At 37.1% G+C, this 27,467-nt stretch overlaps 1 long non-coding RNA gene across 1 annotated transcript in view; it reads right to left on the reverse strand.

Annotated features, from left to right (window-relative positions):
* The window catches only part of LOC113889553, a 73,158-nt gene that overhangs the window by 36,280 nt on the left and 9,411 nt on the right, over positions 1-27,467 (reverse strand). Inside the window, exon 3 of the long non-coding RNA XR_003510286.1 lies at positions 11,964-12,019. This is a non-coding gene — a long non-coding RNA (uncharacterized LOC113889553). The remainder of the gene's footprint in view (positions 1-11,963; positions 12,020-27,467) is intronic.

Here is a 27,467-nt window from a genome sequence, read left to right on the forward strand (position 1 = left end):
CCCCTTCTCCCCCTGCCCCCAATCCCTCCCAGCATCAGAGTCTTTTCCAATGAGTCAACTCTTCTCATGAGGTGGCCAAAGTACTGGAGTTTCAGCTTTAGCATCATTCCTTCCAAAGAAATCCCAGGGCTGAGCTCCTTCAGAATGGACTGGTTGGATCTCCTTGCAGTCCAAGGGACTCTCAAGAGTCTTCTCCAACACCACACTTCAGAAGCATCAATTCTTCTGCACTCAGCTTTCTTCACAGTCCAACTCTCACATCCATACATGACCACAGGAAAAACCATAGCCTTGACTAGACGGACCTTTGTTGGCAAAATAATGTCTCTGCTTTTGAATATGCTATCTAGGTTGGTCATAACTTTCCTTCCAAGGAGTAAGCGTCTTTTAATTTCATGGCTGCAATCACCATCTGCAGTGATTTTGGAGCCCCCAAAAATGAAGTCTGACACTGTTGCCACTGTTTCCCCATCTATTTCCCATGAAGTGATGGGACCAGAGGCCATGATCTTCATTTTCTGAATGTCAAGTTTTAAGCCAACTTTTTCACTCTCCTCTTTCACCTTCATCAAAAGGCTCTTTAGTGCCTCTTCACTTTCTGCCATAAGGGTGGTGTCATCTGCATATCTGAGGTTATTGATATTTCTCCTGGCAATCTTGATTTCAGCTTGTGCTTCTTCCAGTCCAGTGTTTCTCATGATGTACTCTGCATATAAGTTAAATAAACAGGGTGACAATATACAGCCTTGACGTACTCCTTTTCCTATTTGGAACCAGTCCGTTGTTCCATGTCCAGTTCTAACTGTTGCTTCCTGACCTGCATACAGATTTCTCAAGAGGCAGGTCAGGTGGTCTGGTATTCCCATCTCTTTCAGAATTTTCCACAGTTTATTGTGATCCACACAGTCAAAGGCTTTGGCATAGTCAATAAAGCAGAAATAGATGTTTTTCTGGAACTCTCTTGCTTTTTCCATGATCCAGCAGATGTTGGCAATTTGATCTCTGGTTCCTCTGCCTTTTCTAAAACCAGCTTGAACATCTGGAAGTTCATGGTTCATGTATTGCTGAAGCCTGGCTTGGAGAATTTTGAGCATTACTTTACTAGCATGTGAGATGAGTGCAATTGTGCGGTAGTTTGAGCATTCTTTGGTGCCTATTAGGACAGTCCAAATCCACAGCACCAACACCACCAAATGCTGGTGAGGATACAGAACGACAGAAACTCTCATTTATTGCTGGTGCAAGACAGTATATTCACGTTGAAAGATAGTTTGACAGTTTCTTACTAAACTAAATAAATTCTTACAATATGATCCAGCAATTGAGCTCCTTGGTATTTACCCAAAGGAGTTGAAAAGTTATATCCACACAGAAACCTGCACATAGATGTTTATGGCAGCTTTACCCATAATTGTTAAGACCTGGAAACAACCAAGATGTCCTTCAGGAGGTGATGGATAAAGAAACTGTGGTACATCAAACAATGGAATATTATTCAGCATTAAAAGGAAATGAGCTAATAAGCTTTGAAAAGCTATGGAGGAAGTTTAAATGTATATGTCCAAGTGAAAGAAGTCAGTCTATAACGATTACATACTATATTATTTCAATAGTATGATATTCTAGAAAAAGTAAAAATATAGCGATTAGTGGTTATTAATGGTTTTCAGGGGTTGGGGGAGGGATATGAACAGGCAGAGCACAGAACATTTTTAGGGCAGTGAAACTGTACTGTATGATATAATGGTGAATACATGTCATATATATGATCTCATTTTGGTCAAAAATATGTATGCATATATATGTTTTGAGAAGAGATGGAAGTGATCCTCTCTGAGCAGTGGGATTACAGATGAGCAGGAAAGGGTACTTATACTTCCACATTCCACACTGTGTGAACTATATTTACAACTTAAAACATAACTAAAATGACCTTGGGAATGTTATCTACATAATCATGACAACCCCATATGACATAGGTGCTAGACAGAGTAACAAACTATAAAGTCCTAAAAGATTGGTAACACAGGCAAAGCCAGACCTAAAAATTCAGACTCTGAGCCTAGGTTTTTCCATTCCCCAGTTCACAATAACAAAAAAGATAAAGTTTAGGGAACACAGTCCAGTGCTGCTGCTGCTGGTAATACTAGTGATCGTCACTCGGGATGGCCTATCACAGGCCAAGTGCTGCGCCAGACGCTTTACATACTTTATCTAATTTAATCCTCACAATCCTTTCAGGCTTCACAAATGAGGAAACTCAAGTCAAGAGAATGTAAGTATTTTGCCCAAAGTCACAGTGTTAGTAAGTGCCAGAGCCAGAATTAACATTGAAGTTTAATCGGACTCCAAGTTCTTTTCCTCACAACAGCTAAACTGCCTCTAAATAAAATAGAAATAGAAGAAAATATTAATTTAAAAAAAAAACACATCTTGAAAGAAAATTTGATCTCTAATAGTTAAAAATGTAGTATATCTTAATGAATAACATTTAATTTTAACTGTCGTAAGCATAGCAAACTCTTCTCTGTCGTATAATTCACCTATAGCTCTTCATGTTTATACTTAAGCTTCACAGTGACTCTTTTCAGTAACCTGGCCTGTAGGCCAATGTATCAAATAAAGATGGAAAAGCAACATACAATCACTTTTGTATCAGTAAAGGGCTCTCAACTGGAGAAAAAAAAAAAAAGAATTATCCTTCCCTGCAAGCATGTGAAAAGATTACATATTTGCACTCTTCATTCCTCCATAAGAGCTAATCCAAGCTTCCTTACTGCCAAGCTTCTGAACATTTACATAAATGATAGGTTTGTTATCACTTATTACCGGATTCAGTGGATCACATGCAAAATGTGCAAAGACACGATTAAAAATCTTTGATCTTTTAATCAAAAGACTAAGCAATATTAATTCATTTTGGCAAGTGTGATACAGATAGATTGTAATACTATCTTGCATTTGAGATTATCACACTACAATAATTTCTTCATTAATGAAGGTTGGCTGCTTTGTGATTTCACTGTGGCTCTAGGCAATAATATCCTTTCTAGATCATTGGCTAAATTTGGTGTGACTTTATTTTATAAAATAATCATATCCTTTATAAAAAATAAAATTTGCCTTCATGGCATTTGATTCTGTAAAGTTCTTAGGCAGAAATATCACTGCGAACTGTGTAAACGAGGAGAGTGAAAAAATCTTCAAATTGAATAAGAAATAAGCTTCAAATTCAAAAGCTCACTGTATTTCTGTTGGTATTAATTTTGTGAAGCAAGAAAGGAAAAAGCCTTTCAAATCTTATTACTGCCCCATTCAATAATGGGGATAGATTTATAATAAATAATTATAACACAAAGAAGGATTCACATTAATGTTGCAACAAAGAAGAAGTGCCATGCTAATTATTCCTAGAAGGATCCTAGCAGACTTCATGAAAAACATATCAGTCAGTTCAGTCACTCAGTCGTATCTGACTCTTTGAGACTCCATGGAATGCAAGCACACCCAGCTTCCCTGTCCATCTCCAACTCCCAAAGCTTGTTCAAACTCATGTCCATGGAGTCGGTGATGCCCTCCAACCATCTCATCCTCTATCATCCCCTTCTCTTCCTGCCTTCAATCTTTTCCAGCATCAGGGTCTTTTCCAGTGAGTCAGTTCTTCACATCAGGTGGCCAAAGTATTGGAGTTTCAGCTTCAGCATCAGTCCTTCCAATGAATATTCAGGATTGATTTCCTTTAGGATGGACTGGTTTGATCTCCTTGTAGTCCAAGAGACTCTTGAGAGCCTTCTCCAACACCACAGTTCAAAAACATCAGTTCTTTGGCACTCAGCTTTCTTTACAGTCCAACTCTAACATCCATACATGACTACTGGAAAAACCAGAACTCTAACTAGATGGACCTTTGTTGGCAAAGTAAAGTTTCTGCTTATTAATATTCTGTCTAGGTTGGTCATAGTCTTTCTTCCAAGGAACAAGTGTCTTTTAATTTCATGACTGCAGTCACCAACTACAGTGATTTTGGAGCCCCCCAAAATAAAGTCTGTAACTGTTTCCATTGTTTCCTCATCTATTTGCCATGAAATAATGGGACCAGATGCCATGATCTTAGTTTTCTGAATGCTGAATTTTAAGCCAACTTTTTCACTCTCCTCTTTCACTTTCATCAAGAGGCTCTTTAGTGCTTCTTTGCTTTCTGCCATAAGGGTGGTGTCATCTGCATATCTGAGGTTATTGATATTTCTCCTGGAAATCTTGATTCCAGCTTGTGCTTCATCCAGTCTGGCATTTCGCATGATATACTTTGCATATAAGTTAAATAAGCAGGGTGACAATACAACCTTGACATACTCCTTTCCATATTTAGAACCAGTCCATTGTTCCATATCTGGTTCTAACTGTTGCTTCTTGACCTGCATACAGATTTCTCAGGAGGCAGGTCAGATGGTCTGGTATTCCCATTTCTTGAAGAATTTTCCACAGTTTGTTGTGGTCTACATAGTCAAAGGCTTTTTTTCTAAGGAAAAGACATAATTTGAATTAATCTCTGGTGAATGGGCAGAATCAGGAAGTGGAGGGGAAAGGAGAGATGTGGAGTAGGATGGAAAAAGCATAGAGTCTTGAATGCTCATCTAAATGGTGAATCTTTACTCTGTGATAAATATAAAGCTACTGGATTTTGAGCTCAAAAGTAATATGATTCAGAGTTATGAGGAGTACTCTGATGGAACTGTGAAGGGTACACAAGATTAAAGGAAGAATATGGTGGCAAAACCAGTGGTGAAGTTACTTCAGTGATTGGTTTATTTGTCTGTCTGCTGAGTTGTCACAAGCATCTCCAGGCTAGGCGCCATGTTTTCCATAATGTCATACTCCCTGGGTCACACATATTTAACAGGTGCTGCTGAATGCATGTGGGAAAGGGGATGGGTTCCTGTACTATGCAAATGGCTGTGGGAAAGCAAAGAGATGAAACAGACACAATATAACTGAGGAGGTGACATTGTAAAGAGATGTTATCTAGTTGGATGTAGATGCTGAGGAAGACAAAGAAATAAAATCCTTACATAATTTACCCTGATAAAAATTTACTGAGTACTTACTATGTGCCCTAGTGTGATAGATATTAAATATATAAATGTAAATTAATATCTTGTCCCTACTATCAAAGACTAGGGGTGACATAAGGTGAATAGATAAACAATATATACAAATAAAATAATATGCAATATTTTACAAAATAATGTGTAAACAAAGTTTACAAATTACAAAGAAATGTAATTGTGTCTGGGGAGAATGAGGGAAGACTCCATTGAGCAAATGGTGGTGGTGGTTGAGCAGGACTTTGAAGAACAAATAGGAGTTTTCAAGGTAAAGAGGTGCAGAGCCTATCTCACACAGAGGAATTAAACTTTTTAAGTATGTGGAGGTCTCAAAAAACTTCTCCCCCCGTGTGTGTTTGTATGTGTATATATGTGTGTGAGTATTTTGCAAAAGCAGATTGCAACAGGGAACTTGGAACTAATGGGAAATGAGATTGGAGAGGTGGACAGGGGATAAAAATCTCTGCATTGTAAGCTAAAGAGCATGAACTTTATTCTGTGTGTAGATGGGAGTCAGTTAAGCTATTAAGCTGTGTGTCAGCTGGTAGATTTACCCATCAGAAAAGAGAAGATGGGAAGCATGTTGATGAAAGCTTGGTGAATGGATTGGCAGGAGGGAAGAGAAGGTGGGTAGGTGTGAAGAGAGAACGGTAATGGCAGAGTCTGTTGGATGAAAGCAGGTTGGATGAAAGATTGTGAAGTCTAAGATAGTGATGAGAGAAGGCTAGGTAGAATGAAATAAAGAGATATTGAGGTAATACCATTGGACAAATTCAGTGACATGGGATGTGAAACAACCAACTCTGAGGCAGAGCTGTGCCACTAAATGAAGAGTCCATTTGGGGTATGCCGCACCTGAAGCATCTCTGGCATACCCAGGGGGATGTTTCTGTAAACAGTGAAATTTATGTCTGTGATTTAGGGGTAATATCAGTGTTAGTGCTCAAGTTACACACTCAGAAGGAGGATGACACTACTGGCCAAAGTATGGAATACAATGTAGAAATACACAATTAACAATTGTAATTGTTAATACAATTTTTTGTTAAATACAACAGTTGTTAATACAACAATTATAATTTTTTGTTGTTGCATTTAATTAGCTGGTAGAATAACTGTGTGGATATGTCCCTATGGAGTTCAGAAGTATGATACTTCCATACTGTGAAATATTTTGAAGCCTTTTAAAGGATTAGATAGCTCCATATGTATCAATTGGGCTCCCTGGCAGCTCAGATGGTAAAGAATCTGCTTGCAATGTGGGAGACCTGAGTTCGATCCCTGGGTTGGGAAGATCTCCTGGAGGAGGTCATGGCAATCCACTCCTGGAGAATCCTCATGGACAGAGGAGCCTGGTGGGCTACAGTCCATAGAGCTGCAAAGAGTCAGACATGACTGAGCAACTAAGCACAGCACACATGCATCAATTAGGAAAGATATTCATGATTTGTTGTAAAGAAAAAAATGCAAGTTGTAGAACAATATTTAATATGATTCAACTTCCATAACAAAATAGACATGAAAATACATATATGTATGAATATATTATAGACAGAAAAGTAACACACATATAGACATATATAAATATACAGAAAAAAATGTATGGGGGAAGACAACTAATATTTTACTGAATAGTCCATTGCGTTCTTTGTATTGTTATAATGCACATTTATCACTTACAAGTTTTTTTCAGGGTTTAAAAAAAAAAGCTGTGAAAAAAATAAGATTGTCAATTGATCATGTAGAGGAAGGAAAGAAGAGTGTCAAAGGCAGGAACTTGAGAAATGCTCTAAGCACAAATATAATTTGAGAGTCAGAGAGAAAGGGGGAAAAGAGGACTGAAAGATACTTGAGGTTTAATAGTCCAGGGAAGAGTGCTTAACTAGGTGATGTTGAAGACTTCAGAAAAACGTGGATAGAATGATGACCTGAAAGTGGCAAATGGGGTTGGGAGACTGGCAAGTTTTGATTAAGCAGCGTTTTGAGAGCAGGGTCAGATTGCATTTGGTGAAGCATGAGATTAAAATGAGGACATAGAGGTAGCAGTGCAGTGAGTTACCAAGGAGAGCATCTCAGGCAAAGGGAAACTAGAGCGTGCTTGTCATCCACAGCGGGAGAGGCAGTAACTGCCAGTTCATCATACATAATTAAATTTCTTTTAGAAAGGAAGTAATACTGTATACACTTGCATATTTGAGGACGGAACAAAGTATGCTTTTCTTTACCTTGATTATACCGAATCACATTTAAGTGCTTTTACAACTATTTTTTCAATTCCCAACATTGCCATTTTTCAGACAAAAACAGGAACCGGAAAGAAATGGCTGGCAATCTGTCTGTGGTCTGACGCATGCTGCTGGCCCAGACAGCTAGAGTATATGTTGTCTTGATTCTCGTGAAATGCAGTCTTCTAATGTTGGATCAAACAACTTTAATCGTTCAAAGTGACAGTAAGTGTTAGAATAAACCACAACATCTGAACCGTTGGCAGTGATATAACTCCACCCAAAGGTCGGTTCTAAGACACACTTATGAACACTGCTATTGCATGTACTGTAAATTTATTTGGTAAGAGGTTATTTTTCTGCAAGTTGTTCACATCTTGACTACATATATCCAGACACGCACACATGAGAACAATCAAAACAGCTATATATATATATATATATATATATATATTTGGTAATTCATGTGGGGATCATGCAAGACAAATTTTAGCTCTTAGACAGTTTCCTTCCTCATAATCCATCAGAAACCTATCAACACTGTCATTAATTTAACAGTTTAAATGTTGACAGCTTTAAAAAGGGGAAACCTATGGGGTATACCTCCTATGACAGATGGTAAAGTAGAAAAACAAAAAATGCATTCTAAATCTATGCACAATTTTTAAATTATCTGTGAAACAAAATTTAGATTATTTGCCATTTGGGATTATGCATAGTGCTGGTAGAAGATTGACTATATTTAATACAAAGGTATCCTATCAAATTTCCTCCCTAAAAAAAATCATGTACCTCATGACCTTGGATTACAAGACTGTAGAATGTACAAGCTGCTGCCATAGCAGCATTTGGTATACATTTAACTATGAGAAAATGACCCTCCCCCAAATAAAAATTGTTTAAAATTCCTGATGAACATTTTCCATAGTAGTCTCACATATGGTTGGAGTTTATAATTGCATAAAGAAATAAAATTGGAAAAGATAGAGTGGGCAGGTTATGGAAAGCATTGCATGAAATATTTATTATTTCAGGGTTTAGTCAGGTACTGCTTACCAAGTTTAAGATTGCAGACCTCCTCTCCTCTGCTGCTATTGAACCTCTTTTTTGTTTGTTTGTTTGGTCTCTGCCAAGCAACACATAGGATCGTCATTTCTGGAACAGGGATTGAACTTGTGCCCCCTGCATTGGAAGCACAGAGTTTGTTTTTTTTTTTTTTTTTTTTTGATGTGGAATATTTTTAGTCTTTATTGAATTTGTTACAATATTGCTTCTGTTTTTATGTTTTGGCTTTTTTGGCCATGAAGCATGTGGGATCCTAGTTCCCCTACCAGGGATTGAAACTGTACCCCCTGCATTGGAAGGCAAAATCTTAACCACTGGACCGCCAGGGAGGTCCCTGTGATTATTTATATAGGCACGTTTGTTTTATTATTTATAATTATCATTCATGGCACTGTCTCTTACTCCCAGATTATAGGCAATCTGAAGAGCAGGGAAAATATCTTTGTTCTCATATCATTTTATCCCAGAGCCTAACATAGTGATTGAGTTCAGTAAGTGCTCAAAGGAATAAATGAACAGAAGAATGTGAGAGTGTGTGAATACAAGTGATAAGTATACACAAGACTATGATAAGTGGCTTTAAAACAAAGGCATGCTTCTAGATAAAATTGGCCAAGTTGCACTCTGGACTCTGTCCCATGACCCTCTTTTTTTTTTTTTTCCCTTGAAATTAAACTGATACTCATTTTGGCATTGCCTAAAATGTCCTTATCTTTAGTCCCAAAAGCAATGTGGATCACGAGGGCCGGCACTGAGGCATGGTCCAGGGGTCAAAGGATCATGCAATGGTGTAATCTCTTGGAAAAGCATGGAGGAGATAGAATAAGTTCTGTAAGGGCAAACACTGAGATTCGGAACTGAACCAAGACCATTGCTAAGACTTTAAGACAAGTTGCAATCTAGAAATGGGAGCTAAAGGCAGTTTGCATCCTAGATAAATGCAATAAGGTAACAAGAATTACGGAGGGCAAGAAAGAAGAGGGCCCAGTACTTGAGGTGTGATGAGGGCTGCTTTCCAGAAGTTCTTCCCCTTGGGCATAGCTACATGACTGGGGTAACAGGCATAACAGGGTCAGGATGAATGTGTACTTTATCAACTTCTAGAGTTTCCTACGGGCCTCATTTTCATCCAGGGGTTTCATTCAGTGAGGCATGCTCCATTCATTTACTAAAGAAACGTGTTTTGCTGCCTATGGTATGCTGCTGCTGCTGTTGCGTTAGTCGTGTCCGACTCTGCGCGACCCCATAGACGGCAGCCCACCAGGCTCCCCGGTCCCTGGGATTCTCCAGGCGAGAACACTGGAGTGGGTTGAAAGTGAAGTCGCTCAGTCGTGTCCGACTCTTAGCGACCCCATGGACTGCAGCCTACCAGGCTCCTCCGTCCATGGGATTTTCCAGGCAAGAGTTACTGGAGTGGGGTGCCATTGTATACCAGACACTAAATGAATGTGGTGAGAAAACACAACTGTGAATGAACCACAGTCCCTGCTCCCAATCTGAAAGGAGAAACAGACTCATGAACAAATAATGAGAGTAAGCAAGCAGTCTAGAGAAGTATGTACAAGTGTTATGGAGTTCAGAGGAAATGCTTGAGTTTAGTTGGGGATAGTGATGGCTGGCATGGGAAGATCTTCAGGAAAAGTTCAATGAAACAAAGTCTGGAAGGTTGGAGTAGAAGTTTAGCAGTCAAACTAAGAAAACAAGAGTAATAGAAGTAGGTAGAAAAATTAACAAATTAAAAATCAGCACCATAAAAATCCGAGGCACATGAAAAATCAGGATATACTGAGATCAGGTTGTTAGGTGAGACGGGAAGAAGCAATGGGATACATGGCTGGAACTGTAACCATGGCCTCAACCAGAAAGCCTGGGGGACCTAGAAAAATTAATGAAAACTGGAAGATAAGTTCAGTGGTGAGAAATGCAGATGTCATGAATTTAAACCAAGACACTGGTAAGAGGGGATGAAGAGGTCATTAGATTTGAAAAGCAGTTTGGAGGAAGACTGGACAGAATTTGGTAACACGACTGCATGCTGGGGTGAAGTATGGGATAGTCATATTTGAGTCCAGGGTTTTTGGTTTGGGAAAACAGGAGATGTAGCAAGTGCGGAAGAGATGAGTCTGGTTTTAGACATGCCGAGTTAAGAGTTCAAATTCATTACGTCCAAAATTAAACTCACGGATATGGAAAACCATATGAAGAGGCCATTGGTAGTTGAAAATATGATTGTATCATGACCTGAATGAAACACCTCTCTCTACTTCTGCCAAGATCAAGGATGCATTCCCGGCTTTTTATTCTGAGAAGCGCATGTCACCCACAACTTACTCACAATGTTCATTATATATTTTGCTATTCAATGAGAGTACACAGGGTTTTTTTTTTTCTTCTTGTTTAATGCCTATGTTAAAATAAGAGAGTCTGGTTAGAGGAAGAATGAAGTCCCTTCTAATGTTCTAATCTCTGTGTTTGGATAAAGTCTATGTCTTTAACAAAATTCTACAATCCCAAAATAAAAAAAGATGAAAACACACACTTTTGGTTTTTCCTACGCAAATATAAAAGACATTCTTGGTTTTGTCTTCCCAGCATTTACATCTCCAGTTTCCTTCTGGGAAATTAACTGTGTGCAGTTTAAATGTCAGAACTGAGACTTTGGCAACCTGGCACATGAACGAGGTTAATCCAATGCATTATCATGGTATTCTGTATTTCATGAGAAATGTAAGGACAGGGGTCAAGGGCAGTATTGAGGTGGCACCCTGATCAGCCCACCCAGTGATAAAGCACTGGCTGTGGGTCTGCTCCTGGCTTTTCAACTCTAGTGGCCTTTTGGTTTCTGTCCATTTACAAGCTTCCCATTCTCTAGTCTTCTATTCGTCCTGTGAGCCTGACGTCCTCTCAATAAATCCCCTTTGCTTCAACTAGTCAGTTAATTTCTGCCACTTTGGATAAGAAATCAAACTGAACATCAGATTAAATGAAGTCACTCAACCAAAAACAAAATACTAGATATATTTCCTAACTAATTGAAATAACGGTTACTACTAACACCATTGAATCTAATCCAGAATCAGAAAAAACCTCACAGTGACTTTTTATGAAAAGACAACTTAGACACATTCCTTACTATCTGTCTGGTTATCCTTACAGTAAGTTGAACATAGGCAGGATTTTTTTCTGGAAACATCTAAATTGGTTGAGGAGTAATTTCAGTAGTATTTTTTTTTTAACTTAGTTTTAAATTGTAAAGATTTAATTATTTTCTGCAGATAAGTATCTGAATAGGAAAGATATATTATTCTTATTGCTTTGGTAGCGTGTACTGAGGGCTTATTGTGGCAAAGCAATGTGCTAGATGTTGAAAGAGTATTCTTTTTCATTATTTTATATTTTAAAGAATCGAGCACATTAATGCTTCCATAGTAAGTTCCTGTCCTTGTGGAGCTTATATTCTAATGAGAGAGACAGGGGAAAAACAATGAAAACCATAACAGTAAGTCATAGTGTGTACTATGAAGTACACAGACTAGCAGCTGAGACGGTGACCTACAATGAGACGTACCTTACATACGGTAGCCAGAGACAGCTGCCCCAAGGATAGGGTCGATGTGCCAAGACCTAGAGGATGAGAAGGGGCTGCCATTACACACAGTGGAAAAGCTCATCCTGGTGTCATTAATTACAAACTGTGGGGATTTGGGCAATTTATTTAACCTCTCTGTATCTTTGTTTCCTCATCTGTAAAATATGGAACACGATAGTACCTATTCCATACTGCTGTTGTGAGGATTAAATGCATGCATATAGAAGGCGCCTAGAACAGTCTCTAGTATGTAGCGAGTGCAAAACAAATGCCAGTTATTTCTACTGTCCCAAAAAAGAAGGGCTGGCATATGCAAAAACTTGAGGCAAGAAAGATCTTTACAGATTAGTTAAACTGAAATAAAACTAGTGAAATAAGGTAGCATCATGACTCAATGGACCTGAACTTGAGTAAACTCTGGAAGATAGTGGAGAACAGGGAAGCCTGACGTGATGCAGTTCACGGGGTCGTAAAGAGTCAACACAACCGAGCGACTGAACAACAACAACAAAGATTAACATGGCTAGAGCAGAGAGGGCGAAGAGGTGAGTGCCCAAGCTGAGGCTGGAAACACAGCCTGGATCAGATCAGGCCGAGCCTGGTGGCTCAGAGTAAAGAGTCTGGGTTTTTTTCTTAATGAAAAGGGAAGCCACTGAAGAATTTAAGCAGGAGATTGATGTTATTTAAGTTTTAAAATGATCCCTTCAACTGTAGTATGGAGAATAGATTGAAGGGCGACAGGAGTTAAGGTGGGACATGATGGTGGCCAGGCTTAGGTGGAATGAGTGGAAAAGAAGAGAGCAGTTGCAAGATATACTTTGGAGGCACTTGGCAGTATTTGTAAATTAACTGAATCTAAGTGGGGGAGGGAGAAAAAAGGGAGAAGGCCAAGGCCGGGCTGCCACATACAGTTGTACAGCATGTTTACTGAGTGTGTGAGCTGACAAGGGCACATGGGAGCTGACATCCAACACTTAGTTCACAAAATCCTGTCCCCTGGCATGTACACTTGCAAAGAGTGCCTTTTTCTGATTTCTGCAAAGGCAAGACACAGGCTGGAAGCAGTCTCACCCTTTAATTCTGGCTTGGTGTTAGATAAAAGATACTACCACTGACAGAAATGAGGGATTCATTTTCTGTATCAGTTATAAGATTCTTCAGATTTCCATATTTTTTCTCTTTCTTTAGTTTTAGTAAATTATGTTTTCCTAGGCATTTGTCCATTCCATCTAAATTTTCAAATTTATTGACAAAGTTGTTCATAATAACAATGATAAGGATAATGATATCTTCTTACTATCCCTTTAAAACCTGCATTTGTGTCTTCTCTCTTTCTTGGTCAGTCTATTCAAAGGCTTATATCAGAGAATCAGCTTTGGGGAGTGACTGTTAATGGTACAGGGTTTCTTTCTGGGGTGATGAAAGTGTTCTGAAATTAAATACTAGTGAGGATGTACAACTGTGAATATACTAAAAACCACTGAATTGTATCCTAAAAAGATAAATTTTATGCATTTGAACTATATATTCACTTATATATATATGTATTATGTTTTGTGTGCATATATATGTATACACACAAAATAACACAACCATTATAACCTGTATAAGTACCAGTGAAGTTTATAATACTTGACTACATCAAGACTTCCAGTAAAATTATTTGTCTTAGTTTTTATACACTATAATGTTCTTCTGGGGCTTCCCATTCTTTTCATCATATAGTTTTTGACAAATTAACCATCGTTAGTATTGTCAGGAAGGTAAGATTCATTAATATATGATTTCTTTAAATCCTTCAAATTTTAAATAATGACCAGTAGTTTCCAGAGAATTCTGGTACATGTTTTATTCATAGAGACCAAATGAATCTAAGAAAAGTAGGTCACAGAACACAATCTAATTCAAACTTGGCACTAAATGATGCAATGTTTTTTCTTCACATAATCATGATGTTCTAATCATTCTATGATTCTGACCTTTAAGTCAGTGGGTAGTCTATTATTACTTAGTAGCTGCTGAATCCACAGTCAACATTTTGGAGCTAAAGAATGCCCATCTTCTTTCAAAATCATTTGGCTTACAAAAAGCTGAGCCCAGCTAAAAACTTTTGCCAAGGTTTAGTTATTTCATGCATATGAACTAAATAACAAACAGAATACAATTAGCAGAGGGTAAAAAAAATAGAGACTAGACTTCTTTTCTAACATATTAAAAACATTAAATATATTAAAACATTTTTTAAAAATTACCTTCAAGCATATTATAATCTCAAGAAACTATAAATCATATTTTTTCTACTTCTCAAATGTTATACTTTCTTTTTTCTATAGATAGTAGGCCAAAATAAAATTTTAGTCAAGTTAGAAATTTTAAAAATTCAAATAACAGAGTATCTGTTCTATCTACAGGCTACCAATAAGAGAGATCTTTTGCTTCTCAAAGATATATAATGCATACATTTAAAATGTAAAATGGTAATCAGAGATTGGCTCAACATCATAAATCAACTATACTTCAATTTAAAAAAATTTTTTTAAATTTTTGAAAGGAAAGGGGAAAGTTAGCTATGCTTCTAATTTAATACATTTTGCAAAAGTGAGTGTGTCCTTTTTTAAAATTTTTTGTAAGAATAAAGTAAAACATAGTTTTCTTTCTAACAGGAGCATTTATATTAACAATATTCATTTATATTAACAATAGATTATTTAAGGGCTTCCCCAAAGGCCCAGTGGTAAAGAATCCACCTGCAATGCAGGAGACACAGGAGACACAGGTTTGATTCTTGGGCCAGGAAGGTCCCACGGAAAAGGAAATGGCAGACCACTCCAGCATTCTTGCCCAGAAAATCCCATGGACAGATGAGCCTAGAGAGCTACAGTCCAGGGGGTTGCGAAACAATAGAACATAACTGAGCAACTAAACGACAACAGAGTATTTAAGTAATTTTTAGATATTGTCAGCTTTCCTAAGATATTTATCACCTTTCCATCACATCCAAAGTTTCTATCTTAACAAAAGAACCCCAGAAATACAATATATCAAGAGGTCGTTAGAGGTGTACATAAGAACTTTTAAGAAAGAAAGGTGATTTGAAGTCTTAACTTTTAATTAATGTAATTTTCCCTTTACTTAGGAATATAGTTTCTATATAGTGATTTATTTGGTATAGTAATAAATTGCCTCTTTGGAAAGCTAGATACACAACTCTAAGATGGTCTTCAAAGACTACAATTTTTTTTTTAGGTTAGTTGATGTATAGTTGATATAAGTTTCTGTGGTACAACATGATGATTAATAATTTTTAAAGGTTGTACTCCATTTATAGTTATTATAAAATATTGGCTATATACCCTGTGTAGTATAATATATCCTTGTAGCTTATTTATGTCATACACAGTAATTCAGAGTTCAGACTATAAGGTTCCCAACAATGAGCATTTTAACCTTCTGTCTATGAAAATGAAAATCAGTTCAGTTCAGTCGCTCAGTTGTGTCTGACTCTTTGTGACACCAGGCCTCCCTGTCTATCACCAACTCCCACAGTTTACTCAAACTCATGTCCATTGAGTCGGTGATGCCATCCAACCATCTCATCCTCTGTCATCCCCTTCTTCTCCTGCCTTCAGTCTTTCCCAGCATCAGAGTCTTTTCAAAGGAGTCAGTTCTTCACATCAGGTGGCCAAAGTACTGGAGTTTCAGCTTCAATATCAGTCCTTCCAATGAATATTCAGGACTGATTTCCTTTAGGATGGACTGGTTAGACCTCCTTGCAGACCAAGGGACTCTCAAGAGTCTTTTCCAACACCACAGTTCAAAAGCATCAGTTCTTTGGTGCTCAGCTTTCTTTATAGTCCAACTCTCACATCCATACATGACCACAGGAAAAACCAAAGCCTTGACTAGATGGACCTTTGTTGGTAAAGTAATGTTTCTGCTTTTTAATATGTTGTCTAGGTTGGTCATAACTTCTCTTCCAAGGAGCAAGCATCTTTTAATTTCATGGCTGCAGTCACCATCTGCAGTGATTTTGGAGCCCCCAAAAATAAAGTCTGACACTGTTTCCCCTGTTTTCCCATCTATTTGCCATGAAGTGATGGGACCAGATGCCATGATTTTAGTTTTCTGAATGTTGAACTTTAAGCCAACTTTTTCACTCTCCTCTTTCACTTTCATCAAGAGGCTTTTTAGTTCCTCTTCACTTTCTGCCATAAAGGTGGTGTCATCTGCATATCTGAGGTGATTGATATTTCTCCCGGCAATCTTGATTCCTGCTTGTGCTTCTTCCAGCCCAGCATTTCTCATGATGTATAATTAAGTGCAAATATGCATGACTTAAAATGCAGGTGGGTTTTGAGGAATGGAAACTCAAAATGGCAAATACAATTCTAGATTCAGTAGTCCATGTTCTTTAAATAATCTTTGCTGTGAGATGTTAAAATATTGTGAGAAAATGGAAGTGTGAAAAGATGGTTTATTAGATATTCATTCTTAAGCTTCAAGGCACATATGCCTTCATGCATTCAAACGATGAACAAAAAAAAAAAATAAAACTTTTAAATCACACCCAAAAGATAATCCTTCTGACTTAGACAGATGATTTATATCTGCTTTACTAAAATTTCCTACAAATCAATAAGGAAACATACAAATCAATAGACTAATGGGATTGGGGTATAAACAGGTAATTCACCAAAGAAGTACAAAAATAAAATACACATATAAAAGGATGCTGAACTTCACCAGTTAAAACATGTAAATTAAAATACATATGATATTTTTCTAATCAGACTAGAAAAATTTTAAAGGTTGATATCAACTGTTAGACAAGTGTGAGATATGGTAAAATAAGCTTTAAAGTTTTGATGAAAGTATAAGTTTGTGCAAATTTTTGAAAAATGAATTTTCCTTATTAAAATCTGAAAAGTACAGTTCCTGTTACCTAGTAATCCCACTTCTAGGAATCCAACCTATAGATATGATTTCATGAGAATGTAAAAATAAAATAGAATGTGGTTATTACAACAGTGTTAGTAACAGCAAAAATTTAAAACAGCTTATATACCTCCTGAAAAGTGAATGGTTCAATGAAGGGGTAGACATGAAACCAGGCTTCCCTGGTAGCTCAGACGGTAAGAATCTGCCTGCAGTGCAGGAGACCTGGGTTTGCTCCCTGGGTTGGGAAGATCCCCTGGAGCAGGGAATGGCAAGTCACTCTGATATTCTTGCCTGGAGAATTCCATGGACAGAGGAGCCTGGTGGGCTACAGTCCATGGGGTCACAGAGTCTTGACGTAACTGAGCACACACACAGAGACATAAAACCAGCACAACCATGTAAAAGGCACTGATAGGATTTCCAATGTACTGGCAGTGTTCTTTTTCTCCAGCTGAGTAGTGGATGTCTGGATGCTCACTATGCATATATGTATTTACATATGTAATTGTACATGTCTTTAAATGCTTCTGAATTTTAACCAAAAAATGGAAAGGAAAGGACGAAGGTAAATCTATACGGATTAATATAGTAAGATGTATGTGATATATTAATGAAAAAAACATAAGAGACCATAAAGCCTATTACAAATGGCATAATCCTTATTTTATGGGAAAAAAAAGTATCATATATGCATGCATATGGACATATCACATGCTTATATAAAAACCATGGAGAATATGTAACAAACCTCTGGAGAATGGGATTATAAGGATAATTTTGGGGGGAACAGTGTGGCATTGGAGAGATTTCATATCTTTTCTAAAACAGAATTTTGATGGTATATATATATATATATATATATATGGTATATACACATGTGTACATATAGATATGTATATATACACATACTTATGTATATATTTACTTCTATAGGTTTCAGCTGACAAATAAAATCTTGCCCAAGACAGTTTAGCAAGCAAAACAAGAGATCAAATTTGAATGCATTCCAGTAAATATTTATACAGCTATAGAAAGTGAACTATATAGTAAAAATTGTCCCATATGCTTGGTGAGGAATAGTTTATAGAAAAGTTTAAGGCACTGTGATTAAAACTATGTTTCTCACATTGTAGTTAGACAAATGAAATCATTTTATCAACTACAGCTGATCTATTTTTATATAAAATTTATAGCAAAGAATCTGAATTCAACTGTTTTAGAAATGTTGTTCTTGTTCAGTTGCCAAGTCATGTCCAGCTCTTTGCGATCATGTGGAATATAACACGCCAGGCTTCCCTGTCCTTCACCATCCCCCGGAGTTTGCCCAAGTTCATGTCCATTGAATCGGTGATGCCATCCAACCATCTCATCCTTTGTCACCCCCTCCTATAATATATTAAAAAATTTTCCCAAATAGTAATTAAAAGAAAATACTTATTTAATTATACTTAAGTTCTAAGCATGATTCTAAGTGTTTTTATGTATTAATTCAATTATTACAACCAATTATTATAATTATATATAGTTTATAGATGAGATACAGAGAAGTTAAATCATTTGACAAAGGTCACATAGCTTGTATCAGAACCAGGATTTAAACTCAGGCATTTTGATTCTCATTTTCCACCATTCTATACTGTCTCTTAAAGAATTTTATCTAAAACCTAATATTCATTATTAAATGATATATTGCAGCACTGAAGTATGTTTTGTGTCTACCTCCATGAGATACATGAAAACATTTTGAAAAATATAGAACATTATAAAATGCAAAATATTAAGATTGTATGTATGTACACTGATGTATAGAACAGTCTTATGGACTCTGTGGGAGAGGGAGAGGGTGGGAAGATTTGGGAGAATGACATTGAAACACATAAAATATCATGTAAGAAACGAGATGCCATCCAGGTTCGATGCACAATACTGGATGCTTGGGGCTAGTGCACTGGGACAACCCAGAGGGATGGTATGGGGAGGGAGGAGGGAGGAGGGTCCAGGATGGGGAACACATGTATACCTGTGGCAGATTCATTTTGATATTTGGCAAAACTAATACAATTACATAAAGTTTAAAAATAAAATAAAATTAAAAAAAATAATAAAAACAAAAAATAATAAAAAAACAGCAAAAAAAATTTTTTTCATTAACATTAAAACAACTTTTTAAAAACTGTGGTATGGCCATGTCTTGGGATACCATAAAGCAATGAACATGAATAAATTCCTGGTACATACATTAATAAACAGAAGAACCTCAAAAACAGTGGTGAGCAAAAGTAACAAATCACAAAAATACAAAAAAATAAAATAAAATAAAATAAAATGCAAAATATTAAGATTGTAAAGCTTTAGTTATTATCTCCCTCTCCATAATTCAAAGATTCTTATTCTTTGGATCTACAGTAGATTATATGGAATGTTATGCTTGTCAAGACAAAATTTGCTTTTGAAGGACATAGTATATAATTTTGAGATACTGATCATAACTTTCTTATTTACTTCACAGTAATATGAATTACTTCACAGACTAATATGAATTGCCCCAACAATTGTGTTTATACATTCCAGTGCCAAGGAACTATAGAGCTTGTTAAGTCATAGTTTATCTATCGAAATTTATTCTGTGTGAATAGATAAAAGTTTCAGAGTAAATGATACTGTACAGTATTTTTTTTCCAACAAATTAAAATTCACTTTAGAGGATGGAAAGCATTTTTTTTAAATTCTGGAGAATAATTACAACATTGCATATAAGGAAGAATTAAAATGAGTGTCATAAGATACATGAGGTATATAACAGTTCAGAGAAGGTAGAAACTGTTGGATTATGAAATAATTACAGGAGTTTTTATGCCTAATTAAGTTGGGTCTGCAAGGCAGGGAAAGAATCAAGAGTTCATAAAAGAGGATAATTTACTTTTGGTTCTTAACAAATTAAATATAATTATGACTTTATTTTGCCTACTTTCTTAGAACTGTTGAAAATCACTGTAATTCTGGAGGTACATTTCAGAAAAAATCTAGTAGTGAAAAGGTTGCTGGTTTTTTCAAACTATTCATGTGATAATGTTTTTCTAACATTATCACATGAATAGTTCTTCCATTTTTTTAATCCAAGTCAATTAAATGATGAAAATCCCTTCTTTTGTAATTCTTTTAGCATTAATTACTAGAATTTAATTACCGTTTCTCTGATTTTAGTTAGACAAGCCCAAACAAACATATAGACCAATTGACTGCTAGTTATTACATGTATGTTTTACTAATGAAAAATGTAGGGGTCACTGATTGGCCAAGGTTATCTGGTAACATTCAGGACTTCAAACTTTCATTTCAAAGCTTTGCCATACTTAGGTTATCATAGCTTGGAAATATGAAAGTGAAAACACTAGGAATCTGAACTCTCAAATCAATAGTGGGAGGTAGCAAAAGACAGGGGGCCTACAATGAGTTACATCTCCCAGTCCTCTGAAAAGCAAATGTAATTTATACCAGGAAAAGTCATTTAAGTAAAATGTTACATGCTGTAAGAGAGGAAAAGGAAGTTGTCTAAGAATTGGCTGTTAAAGAACATTCAGTTAGAGGCAACTCTAATGATGGAACTGCCAGGAAGTGGTTTAAAATATTTCCTTTAAAAAAAGATAGTACAGCAACTAGTTTTATTATCCTTAATAAGTTCCCTGGGCCTTATTTATATTTACCCAGAAATCTGTGAGTGCTTACATTTACAGATATTCTTAAAAGAGCTCCCATCCTTCCTATTACATGGTGGGAAAAGAGTGGGTGTTATGTCGTATTGTGGGTAGGAAAGGGTAGGACAGCACAAGAGGTAGGTTTTGGTGCCAACAGACTGAGAACTTGTCCCAGAATTAATGCCTGGAAGGAATCCAAACTCGCAGTAATCAACATTCAGTCCGTATTCCACACAAGCAAAAAGGAACAAACCATGCAATAAGAAAATCAGACAAACTAAAAAAGAAACTATTAGAGACCCCCCAAAATGGTTTCTTTTTAAAATGCATTGGAGAAGTGGTCAAGGTCATATTATTTTAAAACATAGATTATCCTTCTGATGAGCTAAGGCTACAGCAAAAGCAGTATGGAGCAGTTACCTAATCAATTACATAGGAAGTGGAGCAAAATATTGTTCACTAAGGTTGTGTCAGGAAACTGAATAATACTGAAATTTAAGTTCACTGGGGCATGAACCCAAATGCAAACTACACACTAAAAAAATTAGCTTGAACTAACTATGAAGCTGCAATCAGCAACTGGGTTTTTTAATGCATGTGGATTTTTCAGTTAGACTCATATTGCTTTGGTCAATGAAAGGATTCCTTGATTTTTTTTTGAAGAATTGGAAATGATACATCATTACCCATTAGCTAGGTCAAGAGTATAGGTAATTGGTACTACTGTTTTCTTGAACCAAGAGAGTGTTTTAGATCAGATATATTCTTTATTTTCTCTTTCTTCCAATATCTCCTTCTTCCCAAAGGGAGAGAGAAGCAGTACTTTACTAATACACAAAAATCTTTTCTGATGCTCATGCTCTCCTCTCAGTTGTGCAGATATGGATGTGAAAAGGACATCCTATAGTCTGCAATGAAAATGAAAAAGATTATTTATCAAACTTGGTTAATAAAATGCAAAATAATATACTTTATGATGAGGCTTGACAAGATTGATAAACAATATGATAAAAAGCATAAAGAACTAAAACCCAGGAAACTAGTCCACTCTCTAGTCCTGTTACCTTGTACAGATGATGCTTTCTGGGGTTCAGTTTTATCATCTATGCACCTACTCTATGAGTGGTTTTGAGGGATTAGATGAGATTAATATCTTGAAACAAATAACAGAGCTGTATACAAAGACATGCTATTACTGACCTTGTGTTCTATTTTATTATTTGTCAATTAGCATATAAATGCAGTCTCTTATGAAGCACAATGGACCTGGAATCTTAATTGAAACTTTTCTAGCCCTTATTTTTTTCTTAATAAATAAGCAGCAGTGTCACATATAGTTCCTTTGGTGAAATGCTTTTGGTGGGGGCTCTTTATATATGTCAAATAACAAGTCATAAAATTGGGAATTTCTTGGAAATTCCAGATTCAGCATCTGGATTAGCTTAGATTAGCGTTGGGAGTAAATGACAGAAACAATAGCTTAATAAAGAGAGAAATTTGTTTTTGCCTCATAGAAAATTCCAGGAAGTGGTTCATGACTGGCACTATGACCCATATTGCCAAGAACTCATTCATCTTGATATTCTGAACTGCGGGGCTTCAACCTCCTGGTCTAAGATGGCAGCATCACATTCCAGTGGAGCAAACAGGGGAAGGCTCAGGGGATAAGAGTAAAGGGGCCTGCATCTTGCTCTCTTTTGAAGAATGCTCATGAAAACTGCCACAAGAGGAACTTCCCTGGGGGTGCAGTGGATAAAGCATCTGCCTGCCAACCCAGGGGACATGGGTTCCATCTCTGCTCCAGGAAAATTCTACATGTCGCAGCCTGTGTGCTCCACCTGCTGGGCTTGTGCTCTAAAGCCAGAAAGCCAAAACTATTGAGCCTGCATGCTGCAACTACTAAAGCCCATGCACTTAAGAGACTGTGCTCGGCAACAAGTCACTGCAATGAGAAGCCTGTGCACTGCAACCAGAGAGTTAGTTAACCCCTGCTCTCTGCAACTAGAGAAGGCCTGTGTGCAGCAACGAAGACCCAGTGCAGCCATTAATTAATTAATTAATCAATTAAAAAACTGCCAAAAAACACTTCCATTTGTATGCTGCTGGCCACGCCTGCTTGCAAGCTGGAAATAAAATGTCCATTGCAAATGGTCACAAATCTGACCTTCTACAACTCTGGGAACAACTATTGGGGGATAACTATCAGTCTCTGCCATTTATCATTTAATTTATATAACTATTTTAGTTTAGAAACTTTTTCTTCTTGAATGAGTAAAGAGACTGGACCAAGAAATATGTCAGAAAAGTGAAATAAAGCTGCTTTGTGAATGTTTATTATTGTCTTTTTAATTCTGAAGAGTAGAAAGCTCCAATGGGGGCTTCCCAGGTGGCTCTAGTGGTAAAGAACCTGCTTGCAATGCAGGAGAGGAAAGAGAGGCAGGTCCGATCTCTCAGTCCAGAAGATCCCCTGGAGGAGGGCACGGCAACCCACTCCAGTATTCTTGCCTGGAGAACCCCATGGACAGAGGAGCCTGGCAGGCTACAGTCCATAGGTCACAAAGAGTTGAACAGGACTACAGTGACTTAGCACACACACACAGCCTCCAATGACTTTAGTGGTTTAAAATGCTGATTAGGTTTATCATTGTGTAATTATTATTCCTATACTTCTGAATATCTAAAATGCTTATTTCTCTGTCTGCACATTGACCTACAACATACTAAACAAAGCTGAAACTAATGTAAGCATAAATAAGAAGAAAACAAAAATTCTCAAAACATTTGCAAGAACCACGAAGGGGAGGCAGCATGAAATATGGCAAGAGCACAGGTTTTGTAAAGAGAGTCCTGGGACAGAAGCCCACCGTCCACCCATTCATGCATTCACTCATAGCATCTATAGACATTATGTGTGTATGTTTCAGATACTGTGTGTTACTCACGGGATGCACAACTTGCTTAGGGAGACAGGAAAAAACTTACAATTTTATAAATAATAATTCAAATTAAAACTGCAATAAGTAATTCAAAGTAAGAGTACAGGGTTCTATGAATATCTAAACACAAGATCTAGCAATTACACAGAATGAGGGAAATTTATATTTACTATTTGAAAGATCTTTTACACTTGAAAGTTTAGATACATTACATGAAAAAAAAGAAATTGCAAAATAGGGTGCACAGTATAATTCAATTTCATTTATAGAGTTGCCCCTCAAAATTGTAAAAATATTATTACTGTTTTTGTGACAATATTATGCATGTATAAATCCACAGAAAAAAATTGTAGGAATTACTTTGAACTATCAACAGAAGTCATCTCTGATATTTTTGTTAAATATTTTTCTAAGGATTGAATTGTTTGCAACCAGCAAATGTATTTCATTTTTGCTCAGAAAAAATTCTTTAAATGCATTTAAAATATAAGTTTAGGAATATAAAATTAACTGCAACATGAGTCTGATGCCTGGACACTGACCTACATCTAGTAAATGTTCAGTTCAGTTCAGTTCAGTCGCTCAGTCGTGTCCGACTCTTTGCAGCTCCCAAGGACTGCAGCACACCAGGCCTCCCTGTCCATTACCAGCTCCCAGAGTTTACTCAAACTCATGTCCATTGAGTCGGTGATGCCATCCAACCATCTCATCCTCTGTCATCCCCTTCTTCTCCTGCCTTCAGTCTTTCCCAGCATCAGGGTCTTTTCAAAGGAATCAGTTCTTCACATCAGGTGGCTAAAGTACTGGAGTTTCAGCTTCAATATCAGTCCTTCTGATGAATATTCAGGACTGATTTCCTTTAGGATGGACTGGTTAGATCTCCTTGCAGACCAAGGGACTCTCAAGAGTCTTTTCCAACACCACAATTCAAAAGCATCAGTTCTTTGGTGCTCAGCTTTCTTTATAGTCCAACTCTCACATCCATACATGACTACTGGAAAAACCATAGGCTTGACTAGATGGACCTTTGTTGGTAAAGTAATGTTTCTGCTTTTTAACATGTTGTCTAGGTTGGTCATAACTTCTCTTCCAAGGAGAAGCGTCTTTTAATTTCATGATGCAATCACCATCTGCAGTGATTTTGGAGCCCCAAAAAATAAAGTTTGCCACTGTTTTCCTATCTATTTGCCATGAAGTGATGGGACCAGATGCCATGATTTTAGTTTTCTGAATGTTGAGCTTTAAGCCAACTTTTTTACCCTCCTCTTTCACTTTCATCAAGAGGCTCTTTAGTTCTTCTTCCCTTTCTGCCATAAGGGTGGTGTCACCTGTATATCCAAGGTTATTGATATTTCTCCCAGCAATCTTGATTCCAGTTTGTGCTTTATTCAGGCCACTGTTTCTCATGATGTATTCTGCATATAAGTTAAATAAGCAGGGTGACAATATACAGCCTTGACATACTCCTTTCCTGATTTGGAACCAGTCTGTTGTTCCATGTCCAGTTCTAACTGTTGCTTCTTGACCTGCATACAGATTTCTCAGGAGGCAGGTCAGGTGGTCTGGTATTCCCATCTCTTGAAGAATTCTTCACAGTTTGTGGTGATCCACACAGTCAAAGGCTTTGGCATAGTCAAGAAAGCAGAAATAGATGTTTTTCTGGAACTCTCTTGCTTTTTCCATGATCCAGCGGATGTTGGCAATTTGATCTCTGGTTCCTCTGCCTTTTCTAAAACCAGCTTGAACATCTGGAAGTTCATGGTTCACGTATTGCTGAAGCCTGGCTTGGAGAATTTTGAGCACTACTTTACTAGCGTGTGAAATGAATGCAATTGTGCGGTAGTTTGAGCATTCTTTGGCATTGCCTTTCTTTGGGATTGGAATGAAAACATGTTTTCCAGTCCTGTGGCCACTGCTGAGTTTTCCAAATTTGCTGGCATATTGAGTGCAGCACTTTCACAGCATCATTTTTTAGGATTTGAAATAGCTCAATTGGAATTCCATCACATCCACTAGCTTTTGTTCATGGTGATGCTTCCTAAGGCCCATTTGACTTCGCATTCTAGGATGTCTGGCTCTAGATGAATGAACATACCATTGTGATTATCTGGGTCATGAAGATCCTTTTTATATAGTTCTTCTTTTTATATAGTGTATTCTTGCTACCTCTTCTTAATATCTTCTGCTTCTGTTAGATCCATACTATTTCTGTCCTTTATTGAGGTCATCTTTGCATGAAGTGTTCCCTTGCAGTGTTTTGTTAAGTACTCACTGTGTGTTTATTTTGTGAGAGCCAAAATCATCTCTACTTTAATTCCTTCAGTATTCCTATAAACTAAGGGAAATCAGAACTTACTTTCATTGCTTTGTAAATGGAAAAATATAGTTATCTTTAATGTTGGATACCAAATCTTGAGTTTTTACTATGAAAGAAATAATTAACATATTTTAAAATGGGTTTCCCTGGTGGCTCAGGTGGTAAAGAATCCACCTGCAATGCAGGAGACCTGGGTTCAATCCCTGGGTTGGGAAGATCCCTTGTAGAAGGGAATACTGCACTGCTGTTTAATCACTAAGTCATGTTCGACTCTTTTGTGACCCCATTTGGCTGTAGCCCACCAGGCTCCTCTGAATATTTTACTTATTTATTCTTTTGTTTGTTAATGTTTTTCTATTAGGTCTTCCCAGGTGGTTCAGTGGTAAAGAAACCGCCTGCCAATGCAGGAGATGTGGGTTTGATCCTGAAATGGCAACCCACTGCAGTATTCTTGCCTGGGAATTCCCATGGACAAAGCAGTTGCAAGAGTCAGACTTGATTTAGTGACTAAATAGCAGCACAACATTCTTCCAATTAAAAAGGGTTGCCATTCCCTTCTCCAAGAGATCTTCCCAACCCAGGGATTGAACCCAGGTCTCCTGCATTGCAGGTGGATTCTTTATGGTCTGAGCCACCAGGGAAGCCCCAGATAGAAAATGAAAAGGACAGAGACCCTGCCTTCAAAACACTTTTGATTTAGTGATAGAGACAGATACATAAATAATTTTCTAAGTATACTACTAGAAAAGTAAGATAACCACAGGCAAATTTTAGATGTAAGCATAACTCTAACATGCCAGTGCATGCAAATTCTTCTAGAGAGTGTCACAGAATTATACACTTTATTATGAGGGAAACCAAGGGCAAAAAGCATCAATGGCTTTCTCTGTGGCAAAAACACAAAAATACAGAAAAATAAATTTGAGCTGAGAAGACAAGAGGAGAAAGACAGATTTTGCTCAAATAGCTATCATACTTATAAAGCTTCATGGCTTTTGTGTAAAATGTCACTTTCTAGTCTTTATGTAATGATCCTTAATTGTGAAACAGTTTAGCTGCTGACAATGTAAAACCATCGCAGAAAAAGTCCTTCTCCTATCTCAAAAAAGTTCTGCTTTTCTCTTTTTTGTCAGTTTTTCTAGTGGTGACCGTGGTAATAAAAGAAAGCCTTAGATCCATAGTGATAAGATGGAGTGGTTTTCTGTCTTGGCAGTCAGTATGGGCATTTATATTGAGAGCTCACTAATAAGCATTTTCATTATCAGTGTAATGAAATGCCTTCATAATGGTTTTGCAGACAGAATCAGCTCTCACTGAGACATGCACTCATTCATCCAACGAACACTCTCTATCACCTACAATATGCCAAATCATTATTGGGCTCTGAGCTCTAAGAAATAAGGAAGCCAAAGTCCATGCCCTTGAATTCACATAGAGACTCATTGTATAGGGAACAAATTTCCTAAACTCTGGCATTCCGTGGTGAATAGAATCAACCATACTGTTAACCACATGGTCTTCATTTCTCCATTCATTTAATAAACGTGCATTGAACTCCTTCTAAGTAGCAAGAACTGTGCTAAACACAAAACAGCAG

The sequence above is a fragment of the Bos indicus x Bos taurus genome, chromosome 3 (genome assembly GCF_003369695.1).
Source record: "Bos indicus x Bos taurus breed Angus x Brahman F1 hybrid chromosome 3, Bos_hybrid_MaternalHap_v2.0, whole genome shotgun sequence".
NCBI lineage: Eukaryota > Metazoa > Chordata > Mammalia > Artiodactyla > Bovidae > Bos > Bos indicus x Bos taurus.